Below are 12,170 nucleotides of genomic sequence, written 5' to 3' on the forward strand. Positions count from 1 at the left end.
TGTGCTGATAGTGTAAGCATGCGCTGATAGTGTAAGCATGCGCTGATAGTGTAAGCATGTGCTGATAGTGTAAGCATGTGCTGATAGTGTAAGCATGCGCTGATAGTGTACGCATGTGGTGTACGCATGTGGTGTAAGCGTGTGGTGTAAGCGTGTGGTGTAAGCGTGTGGTGGTAGCCAGACTGCGGAAGCACCTTGGTGTTGGCGGGAAGCAGCGGGTGGCAGCCCTGGCCGCTCACGCCGACCTCAGCCTTGGCGGGAAAGGTGTGGACGCGGGAAAATTTTAGGCCGGCCATCACTCTCTTCTCCACCACGACACAGACAGCATCGGCGGGTTGCAGTGTAGCGGAGTGTACTGCAGCTGCTGGGATACACACCCCCAGGAGGGCGATGTGAGCGACTCTCATAACAACTTCGTTATTGTGTGCTCGTATAGTGACGTTGTCGGCTGTACGTTGTTTGTAAAGAGATACGAGTTCAGTGGTGCTTGATTGTCTGGAGCGTTGCGTACGGTAGTTCCACATATCTGACGTTATCGTTATCGGATCATGATGAAGGTAATTAGGAAGGAGTGGAGTGCAAATTACATCATATATATTCTGGCTAGGACATGACACTTGACACAGAGGCCAGAACATGGAGGTTCCCGCAGGAGGACTCTACTATACGTGCTCCCACGGTATATTACCACCAGTCACTTGTCAGGTATATGTAAACTATTATATAAATCTGTCCCGGTGAAACTACCAGTCCTCTCCCCCTAATACGTCGCATTTTTCACGAAATCGTCTAATCTATTATGCGACGTATTAATAATATTAAAGCACCGTAATATTGACGTTTTCTATTAGGCTTCGATAGGTTAGGTGGGTTGCTTGGGTTAGTACGTTTATGGTTTGGGATAACAGTTACATTTTAACTGGATATAAAAGTTGCCCTTGTCGGGGACAGGAAGCCTGTATTTATGCTTGCATGACGGACCCACCCTAAGTCAACTACTGACCTTCCCGACGAGGCAACCCACAACAGCCGCCTGACTCCTGGGTAACTATTTACTCCTGGGTAAACAGAGGCATCAGGTAAAAGGAAACATGCGCACACATTTGTCCCGGCCGGGAGGTCGAACCTGGGATCCCCGAGTGTGTGTCGGGGGCGTCGACGATGGTGCGCCATCCTGGATCCCAACCATGGCGGGTACGTGAGGATCCCAACCATGGTAGGCACGTGAGGATCCCAACCATGGCGGGCACGTGAGGATCCCAACCATGGCGGGGACGTGAGGATCCCAACCATGACGGGGACGTGAGGATCCCAACCATGGCGAGGACGTGAGGATCCCAACCATGGCGAGGACGTGAGGATCCCAACCATGGTAGGCACGTGAGGATCCCAACCATGGTAGGCACGTGAGGATCCCAACCATGGCGGGGACGTGAGGATCCCAACCATGGCGGGTGGGTGCCAACAACAGCAGAGAGACAAGGGTGCCAACCACAGTAGACAGACAAGATTTCCAACCAGAGCAGAGACAAGAGTGCCAACTTCAGCAGAGACAAGGGGTGCCAACCACGGCACAGAGACGAGAGTGCCTGGCCTCATCAGGGTACAGGGTGACGGAAGTGCCTCTCCATCAACCCCCGCCCCCACCCCCGCCCCCACCCCCGCTCCCCCCCCTACAAGTTTTTCTCCTCTATTTGAGCTCCTCAGTAAAAGATTGCGCACGATGATATTCATTTCATTCAGCTGATTCCCATATGTGATTTCCCATATTTTACCTTAATTTACCTTACTTTACTTACCTTACCTTACTTTACCTTCCCTTTTCTTACCTTACCTTACTTTACCTTACTTTACCTTGCCTTACCTTACCTTACCCTACTTTACCTTACTTTACCTTGCCTTACCTTACCTTACATTACTTTACTTTACCTTACCTTACCTTACTTACCTTACCTTACCTTACCTTACTTTACCTTACCTTACCTTACCCTACTTTACCTTACTTTACCTTGCCTTACCTTACCTTACATTACTATACTTTACCTTACCTTACTTACCTTACCTTACTTTACCTTCCCTTTTCTTACCTTACCTTACTTTACCTTACCTTACTTTACCTTACTTTACCTTACCTTACTTTACCTTACCTTACTTACTTTACCTTACTTTACCTTACCTTACTTACTTTACCTTACTTTACCTTACCTTACTTTACCTTACCTTACTTACTTTACCTTACTTTACCTTACCTTACTTACTTTACCTTACTTTACCTTACCTTACTTTACCTTGCCTCACTTCTCCTTACTTTACCTTACCTTACTTACTTTACCTTACTTTACCTTGCCTCACTTCTCCTTACTTTACCTTACCTTACCTTACCTTACTTTACCTTACTTTACCTTACCTTACTTTACCTTACCTTACCTTACTTTACCTTACCTTGCCTTACCTCACCTTACTTTACCTTAACTAATCTAACCAATTCTAGTCTAGCCTTACCTTACCTAACTTGACCTAACCTAACATTACTTCACCTTACAAAACCAATATCAGTATAACAATATAACCAATGTCAGTATCCTAACCTAGCCTCGCCTAACCTTAAATTACCTGAGCAATCCTAACCTAACGTTCCCTTATCTTGCTAATCCTATTTTCGTGAATATTATGTAGAGGGCTGAGACCTGGGTACACATGTACCTACCTAGTTGTATTTACCAAGTTGTGCTTGCGGGGGTTGAGCTCTGGCTCTTTGGTTCCGTCTCTCAACTGTCAATCAACTAAATTGTATTAGTCTATATATATTTATTGTCTATATAAACCAATGTTTAGACCCGTTCATAAACCTTTGTCTGTCATGTTATTAGATCAAAGGCGTGTAAATTACTATTTTAAAATTATGCGTGTGATTCCTTATGTATATTTTGTATACTGCAGCAGTGTACATGTGGTCCCTTCAGTGTATTGACTGAGTCTTTGTTTAGTATGCATCCCATACCCCTCCCTTGTTGTGTCTTAGTGAGGCGCCCTCAGGTGCTCTGGCTGTGTCTTAGTGAGGCGCCCTCAGGTGCTCTGGCTGTGTCTTAGTGAGGCGCCCTCAGGTGCTCTGGCTGTGTCTTAGTGAGGCGCCCTCAGGTGCTCTGGCTGTGTCTTAGTGAGGCGCCCTCAGGTGCTCTGGCTGTGTCTTAGTGAGGCGCCCTCAGGTGCTCTGGCTGTGTCTTAGTGAGGCGCCCTCAGGTGCTCTGGCTGTGTCTTAGTGAGGCGCCCTCAGGTGCTCTGGCTGTGTCTCAGTGAGGCGCCCTCAGGTGCTCTGGCTGTGTCTTAGTGAGGCGCCCTCAGGTGCTCTGGCTGTGTCTTACGGAGCATCAGAATTGTGCAATTATCACTCTCAAAAGCACAACAGTTCTAACAATATTGATATAAGTGCCATCGTTATGTTATCCAAGGAACCGCCACGTGTCTTGGTGGTGTGAACTGGGGGGGGGGTGGAGAGAGAGGGAGGGGAGAAGAGAGAGAGGGAGAGAGAGAAGAGAGTGGGGGAGGGAGGGAGGGAGGGAGGGAGGAGCAGAGTAAATATTATAATTACCTGTGTTGGGTGATGTAGGGCGTGACTCTGCTCTGCCTCCCCCTCTCCCGTTATTATTGTCTATTGTTATTACCTGTAGCGGGATGGTGGGTCGTAGCCAGTGTGTGTGTGTGTGTGTGTGTGTGTGTGTGTGTGTGTGTGTGTGTGTGTGTGTGTGTGTGTGTGTGTGTGTGTGTGTGTGTGTGTGTGGGAGGTGAACACATGAACACATACACCTCCAGCCTACCCTCACTTCTCCCTCTCCCTCCCTACTCTAGCTCTGATTAAACAAATTTATCTTTCAACATGCAGGTTCACACACATACACACCTCTGTCACGCACATAGTACGTACTAATACCCGCTATATTACCACTAATATAGTGCATATGTGTACTATAATAGGCCTAGGATTGTTTAAGTTTGGTTTTTAGCTTTATTTTTTTAAAACTCCACACAATGAATACTATAAAACCCGGTTTACTGGCGGACCATCACTACACATTGGTACTTTCCACCAAATAGTTACTGTAAGTACTGTCACTTCATGAGGATGGGCTGCAGTGTTCCCACAGGGAGACATATACGACCCAATCACCTATAGCGTGTGATTCACCTATAGGTGAATGACACGCTATAGGTGATTGGGTCCTATATAGGACCATATCTAGGACCATATCTAGAACTATATAGGACCGCTATAGGTTGACAATCACCTATAGACAAGTGTTCTTATTTCCACGCAAAGTGATAGAATAATAAATAATGGAGCACTTTGGAAATATAACCTTTTGCAATGTAACATCTTTTCCGGCTCAGAGATGCGAGGTCCTGACTGAGAATGCTATCGGAATTCTACGACAGCATGACGGATATCTGGCAGGAAAGATATCAGGCAGGAGAGTGACGCTCGCATAGACTGCATATTCTTGGGGGGCCAGAAGGTTTGGACACAGTCTCACACAAGAACCTCGTGGAGGAACCTAAAGGACCCGGCAAGAATGACCTGCAGAGTTATAAAATGCTCGGAGACAGAATTATAGTATAATTATGGAACAGAGATACCGGTTAACATAATATATGTGGGCTCACTGGATTGTTTCAAGCGTAGGCTAGATATATATGTGTGAATGAGTTTGGGAGGACGTAAATAGGAGCTGCCTCTTCTGAGTCAATAGGCCTTCTGTAGTTTCCTTAATTTGTGTCTTGTAAGAGGAGATAAATTATTATGCAGAAATGACACTAAGTGCTGTTCTTGTTCATAATATATAGTAAGGTAATGTACTAGGCTAGTGTGGCTATATTGTATATCTGATGGGAGAGCTCTGAGGATATACAGGTGAGAGATGCGGACACAGTGAAGGATAATGCACAGCTTGGGAGAGTCAGGTCTAGCGAAGGTTGCAAAAGGCTCCAAGATGACTTGGCCCGCAGGTCTGGTCGGCCAAATGTTTACAAGACTTCAACTCAACAAATGCAAGTCATTACAATAACTGAAAGAAGTAGTACTACACAAAGGGAAGAAATCTACTTTGGGACCTAAACCCCTTCTTCCCATCCTCCCCCCCCCCCCTCACTCGAGTGTAAACATTCACACATACATGATACATAGAAACTCACTCACTACTTTCCCTACACATGGACATACGCATGTACACAACCTCTTCCATCATCTACACGAACACAAACCTCTCCCATAATAGTAGTTACACTTTTTTTTTTTTTTTTTTTTTTTATTAAGTTATGAGGTACATCTGCATTAGTGCAGCTACCCTAGACTATATGAAGTGGAGTACAGTGTGTCAAAAAAAAGCTAACTAGGTGATGCTATAAAATCCCCATCACACAGGATGGTTAGTCATACAGAGACATGTGATAGGCGGTCTGCACTGGCAGACTCCGGATGCATTTTGAGGATATCAACAACACAAGATTGAATAAGGTAGCAGTGGTAATACAAGTCCCCATCTCGCAGGATGGTTAGTCATACAGGGCCATGTGTTTAATAGCCTGCACTGGCAAATTTTGGGTATACTGTGAGGATATCTTCAAGAATACGAGAGTGAATAAAGTAATTGCAAAGCTCCAGGTACCTCATGCCAACTGGTCTGAAAGGTCTAATAACTGGGCATTCAGTGATGTAGTGCGGGAGATCATGCCGTAGTTCCTGCTCACAGAGTTTGCAACTGGAGTGCTCAGGATTGGGAGACCCGTCACCTGCAGCCACCTGCCACAGGTAACGGTAACCCAACCTGATCCTTGCAACCACTGTGTCGCACAGTCTAGTGGACGTTTTGTGCTGTCCATAGATGTAGGTTTCAGATCTGAACAAATCATAGTTTTTTATACTAGTACTTTCAGGTCGTTGGGAGTCAGTAAGTTCTTTCCTATCAGATCTGAATGTTTGGACCAATACAGTTTTGACAGCAGAGATGGGGATACCTAGATCTAATTCAACTTCAAACTTGTTACACGCTAATTTGGCTGCAATGTCTGTCTCATTATGATGGGTTATATTTATGTGTGAAGGTATCCATACAAAGGAGATTCGAGACCCTTTACTCTGTGCATCAATTAGGTCATTTATAATTGGGAGTATTAGGTTCTTGCTGTCGATCTTCCAAGAGAAGTTTTCGATTGCTTGAAGAGCAGACTTTGAATCGCAGAATATTATTCCTCCTCCAATATTTTTTAATGTGCTGGTTGCTAAATGTAATGCTGCTAGTTCTGCTTGTGTGGAGGTCAGCCAGTTGTTTAACCTGACACTGACAGACTTTGTGCAGATATTATTTCTATAAAACCTACATGCCGCTGCAGTCCGTCCAGTAGAAGACTGGACTGAGCCGTCGGTGTAGACACAGTGCTCGTGAGATCTTAGACTCTCGATGGAGGAGGCAATTGTTTCAAGTGTGACAGCTTTGAGTAGAGCAAGATTCTCATTATCTTTCTTGGTGACAGGTGTGTATGATACTTGAATGGTGGGGTACAGATAAAGAGGAATATCAGAGACTGGTAGATTGCACTTAAAAGGAATGTTAAGTTTAATGAGATTGTAAGCATTGTTTCTCAGCCAATTATCATAAAAGGAGTGAGTTGGTATGTCGGCACCAGTCAAAGGGTGTTAACAGCACTAAATAATTTGTCTCTGAGCAATGCAGGAGATGTAGGATCTCTCATGACTTTAAGACAGAAGGTAGTGTTAACTTGCATTATTCTCTCTAGTATGGTTGGAAACTTCAGTTCTTCCCTCATGTTGATGATTCTTGTGCATCTTGGGGCACCAAGAATTATCCTCATGGCCTCGTTCTGTATTACTTCAAGTTTGTCCAACACAGAGGAGGGGAAATTAATTAAGTGCAGAGCATTATAATCAACGAGAGATCTAACAAACATCATATAGAATAGTCTAGCATATTTAATATTGATACCAATATTCTTACCAGTAAGTGTTCTCAATGGTTTTAGTAGTAGTTACACGCCACACAAACCCCTTTCCATGCACGAGCACACACAACCGTCCCGTCACATACAGACATGTATACTATTCCCAACACACACTGGCACACAAACCCCTCCCCTACACTTCCACATACAAATTAACACATTTCCCTCATCCACACACACACACGGAAATACAATTTTTTCCCCACTACAGATTAAAGGGCATTCAAACTTCTTGCCCCCTCACTCACAGAAATACAACGTCCCTTCGCAACACACACACGGAAACACAAACGACTCCATTAACCCCCATCAAGAGAAACACAAATTCCCTCCACCAACACAAACACTAAAATTTCCGTCCCTACACATGAACACACGAACTCCTTTTAACACCGATGAACACAAATCCATATTACTCCCCCTCACATATACCCTTTTACACACACTTACATTCCTATATATACACACATAATGTACATATTGATGTGATAAATAATGCTCTTTTTTCATTCTTTAACATGATCTACATATGGGTGGTTAAGGCTACTATACAAACCTACAAATTTATGCTACATTCCCTCTCTGGATATAGTTTGTCCATCAAGATTAAATTCATCAATGCTGGAAGGCCTTTTGTTCACGCTCATTCCCACGTATGTAATGAGAACACAATCGGGCCAGAACGGTAACCCAGTATGACCACACAACATAAGGGATATAGGGACACGGCTAGAGCTGGGATAGGAGGATGAAGCGAAGGGATGAGCAGTAATTGCATTGCTATCTTGAGATCTTGAGGTTATCTTGAGATGATTTCGGGGCTTTTTAGTGTCCCCCAGGAAGCAGCCCGTGACAGCTGACTAACACCCAGGTACCTATTTTACTGCTAGGTAACAGGGGCATTGCTCCTTAAAGTAATTCTTCGGACACGTCCGAGTCCACCTAGTGGAAGAGACAGTAATTTATACAGAGTATTGATGGTCTTGTGACTCGTTTAGGCTATAAAATACGGGTAAAGTATTGCATGAGTGTAGGACATAAGATAACTTTTGTATCCCGTGTTGAGGTTAATGGTGTTCTTTATGTTTACAGGATCAGAACGCTGTTATTTGAAACAGTGTGTTAAATTGAAAGTGAATCTCGAATGTTATGAACTGAGAGGCCGCAGTGCAGCGCTCTAATCGGCTGTAGAGGAGAAAAAACGAACCCCAAAAAAATTGTGTGTAGTCTTGAAACCCGGCTTAAATAACGCTTAAACGAGACAAAGGACCTTAAAGTGTGTTGGCTGGTGCTGTGTTGGTCAGGTTTCCGACCAGTGAAGCGGAGGAGCAGTTTCGGAGACCAGTGAAGCGGAGGAGCAGTTTCGGAGACCAGTGAAGCGGAGGAGCAGTTTCGGAGACCAGTGAAGCTGACGACCAGACCAGAGGTGATAACAAGCACCGCACACGTAAGTTGATCCACCAACAACGGAAGTTACGTCACGGGCTTCCACAAAACTGTCGAGAGAACACAATAGCAACTCAAGACTCTCCCTCCCCCACAGAAGACAGCCTCCAAGCACCTCAGCAACACCAGCAGCGGAAGACAACCACAGACTCCCCCCCCCCCACCGCACAGCCAGTGAAGTCAACAACATAATACAACAAAAGCAGCTGTAGTAACCAAGGCAGGAAAGAGCTTCATTAATCCCTTTCCTGCAGTCAAAACAAAAGCGTAAAACATCAACTTGTATAAAATTGCACCAAAGTTTTGAGTGCCACAGAATTTAAGACGCAGTGAAAAATATTGTAATATCTCCTCCCAACGATTTAGATCTAAATCGATCTAAATCTCCTCCCAACGACTTAGCAAAAGTCTCAACGATTCATTTAGAGTATAATCTAACCCATTAACACGACCAACACCTTGTGTGTACCCGGTAGAATCTAATACAGAATATCTGTGACTAGGAGCCATTAAGGGCATGAACCCACATCAACCCCAAATTGTCCCCTTTGCTTAAAGCATCCAAAGGTAGCAGGCAGGTACTGGTGTATAAGGTAGAAGAGCAGAGAGGCTGTTGCTTCTTCTCTACTCCTCGTAGACGCCCTCGAGATGATCTTCGGCATAGTAGTAGACGTCCTCCTGCTGGTGGTGCCTATACTCCTGACTATCTACCTTGTCAGGAAGAGCAGGAGAAGAGCTCACCATGTCTTGTGAAGTGATCGGTGAGGAGCAGTTCCACAGTGGTGTGAGAAACTACAAGCACTTTGGTCTTTAGAGTGTGTGAATGAATATCCTTCTAAATATGGAATAATATCCCACTATTTTGAAAACACAAGAACCGTAGACCGAATATTACGGTCCCAGGCAGCGACCTCATCAGCTTAAGACCGAAATATTCAGTCTATTTCGAAAAACACAGTCTTGTGTTTTGTAAATAGTGGGTTATCATTCCATTAACTAGTGTTAATGGAATGATAACACACACTGGCACGTGTGAAATTTGCTATTCCACTTTATTCTCTTCTGAGTGTGTGAATAGATTTCAAAGCGAATGTGAGTTTATGAATGAAGCTCAGATGGAAATTGTGAATTAGTGGGATAGACGATTTTAAGTAGGAGAATTGATAAATATTAAAACTCTTGTAATTATGATGTTAATCCATATAAGAACTTGTAAGTAAGTATAGAGTATATAATATAAGGGAATGTTATGTACAGCTCACATGATAATTTTGAATGTTATATAGATATATATAGACGTCATGTCTTGCAATATTTTAATATCAAAATAGGAATGTTAAATTTTTGCAATAAATTAGTCATGGAGTATCTTTCGTGTATGTTGAAAGTATGCTTCATGATGCGATATGAATAATGTAAATAAGATGAGAAGTTGTATTTATTTGTATAATGATGTAGCAGTGCTTGCAGTTTTAGGCATTTAGTGTATGACGATGTATGCGGTATATAAACTTGTGTGAATGATACCTGCCCTGATATCTTGTGTATATTATGCTCCAACTTCTTGTATAGAATAGGGCCAATATGTTACATTAGTGTGAGTAAAGAGTATGTTTCATGATTCTGTATATTGTATACCCCTAGCTAATTGTGACGTAATTGTAATTCATACAAATATACAAACTCAAAGGACGACTGTGTTATCTCTTCTATGGTGAGATCTTGTATGACTTTGTGTATGGTGTATTCCTTGATAACCTATGTAGAGCACGTATTGATATCTTGTATGGCTGTCGCCTTGCAATCTTGAATGGCGTGTGTTCTGATTAATGAATGGTACTTATTGCGGTATCTTGTATTGTATTCTGACATCTTGTATAGTATATGTTTTGATATGTTGTATGGGGAATAATATGACATCATGTATAGTGTATACATTGATATCTTGTATGGTGGATAACCCTACATTTCATATGATGCAAAACCCTGACATCTTGTATTATGTATGTGCTCAGATCACGTATATATTATATACTTAAAAAATCTTCGTATACATCATTTCCTATCTTCTTGCACATACATCGTAACATCCTTTATGAAATACTTCCTAACATTAAGTACAGTATACTTAAGAGTACGGTATATTGAGTTGAGGACCTGCTGCATGGGTAACAGCTTCTTCCCCTTATCAACCTACCCAGGCTTTGCGCCCTGGTGAGGCTACTCCAGACCGACAACCAGAGAGCAACACCATAGTGTCCGGAGACTGATGGATGCCTGCCACTTGTCACCTGCATGGTATCTGGCATGAAGAACTAGACTTCATAAAGAATATATTTTTGTAAATGTGTCCTAACATTCGGTCGTAGTGTTTTGTTATGTAGTTTGTGATGCTCAACGATACGAAATATGTAGAAATTATTATCTATATGTAATCAACCCGTTCTCGCACTTGCTTACAGTCAATATTGGCTTATTTAATAAGTGCATATGTGACATACTAATTGATTGTGAATATTTTAGTTTACCTTGAAAAGCTTCATAGAAAACACCGACCTCACCTAACCTTCTTAGTATGTTAAGATAAGCATCTTATTGCTTCTTAATTACAATTATTACTTAACCTATCAACGGTATAGGTTAAGTAATAATTGTAATTAAGAAGCAATAAGATGCTTATCTTAACATACTAAGAAGGTTAGGTGAGGTCGGTGTTTTCTATGAAGCTTTTCAAGGTAAACTAAAATATTCATAATCAATTAGTATGTCACATATGCACTTATTAAATAAGCCAATGTTGACTATAAGCAAGTGCGAGAACGGGTTGATGTAATATATATTAAACTTTTAAGGTGGGGTTCGAACCGGCTCACCCAGATCATCGATCATCAGAGTGACGGCCATTGTGCCACTCCCTTAATCCCAGATTGAGGAGGGGGGGGGGCGAAGTAGGCTTAGTGGATTACACTGCTGCGACTGTGATTGGTGTTCTTGGGACTTGAAATCTAATTCTTAATTATAATTGTAGCTGAATTACACGGCTTCTGGGAGTATGTACACAGAGGGGTTGGTCCTGTGTACAGTCCAGTACTGAAGTAATGCTGGTGGTTGGTCACTAGGCACTTGCGGTGGCCTTAATAACCCTCTACAGGTTGATGAGCATTATTAACCTCAACGGTGTATATAAACTCTGCTTCTTAGTATATATATATATATATATATATATATATATATATATATATATATATATATATATATATATATATATATATATATATATATATATATACATATATATATATATATATATATATATATATATATATATATATATATATATATATATATATATATATATATATATATATATGTCGTACCTAGTAGCCAGAACTCACTTTTTGGCCTACTATTCAAGGCCCGATTTGCCTAATAAGCCAAGTTTTCCTGAATTAATATATTTTTTCTAATTTTTTCCTCATGAAATGATAAAGCTACCCATTTCATTATGTATGAGGTCAATTTTTTTTATTGGAGTTAAAATTAACGTAGATATATGACCGAACCTAACCAACCCTACCTAACCTAACCTAACCTATCTTTATAGGTTAGGTTTGGTTAGGTAGCCGAAAAAGTTAGGTTAGGTTAGGTTAGGTAGGTTAGGTAGTCGAAAAACAATTAATTCATGAAAACTTGGCTTATTAGGCAAATCGGGC

At 42.0% G+C, this 12,170-nt stretch overlaps 1 long non-coding RNA gene across 1 annotated transcript; it reads left to right on the forward strand.

Annotated features, from left to right (window-relative positions):
• The first annotated feature begins 219 nt into the window (after positions 1-219).
• LOC123746368 (uncharacterized) lies at positions 220-10,078 on the forward strand. The gene is made up of 2 exons (XR_006771506.2): positions 220-392; positions 8,104-10,078. It is a non-coding gene; the product is annotated as an uncharacterized lncRNA (long non-coding RNA).
• The last annotated feature ends 2,092 nt before the right edge of the window (positions 10,079-12,170 follow it).

The sequence above is a fragment of the Procambarus clarkii genome, chromosome 10, assembly GCF_040958095.1.
Source record: "Procambarus clarkii isolate CNS0578487 chromosome 10, FALCON_Pclarkii_2.0, whole genome shotgun sequence".
NCBI lineage: Eukaryota > Metazoa > Arthropoda > Malacostraca > Decapoda > Cambaridae > Procambarus > Procambarus clarkii.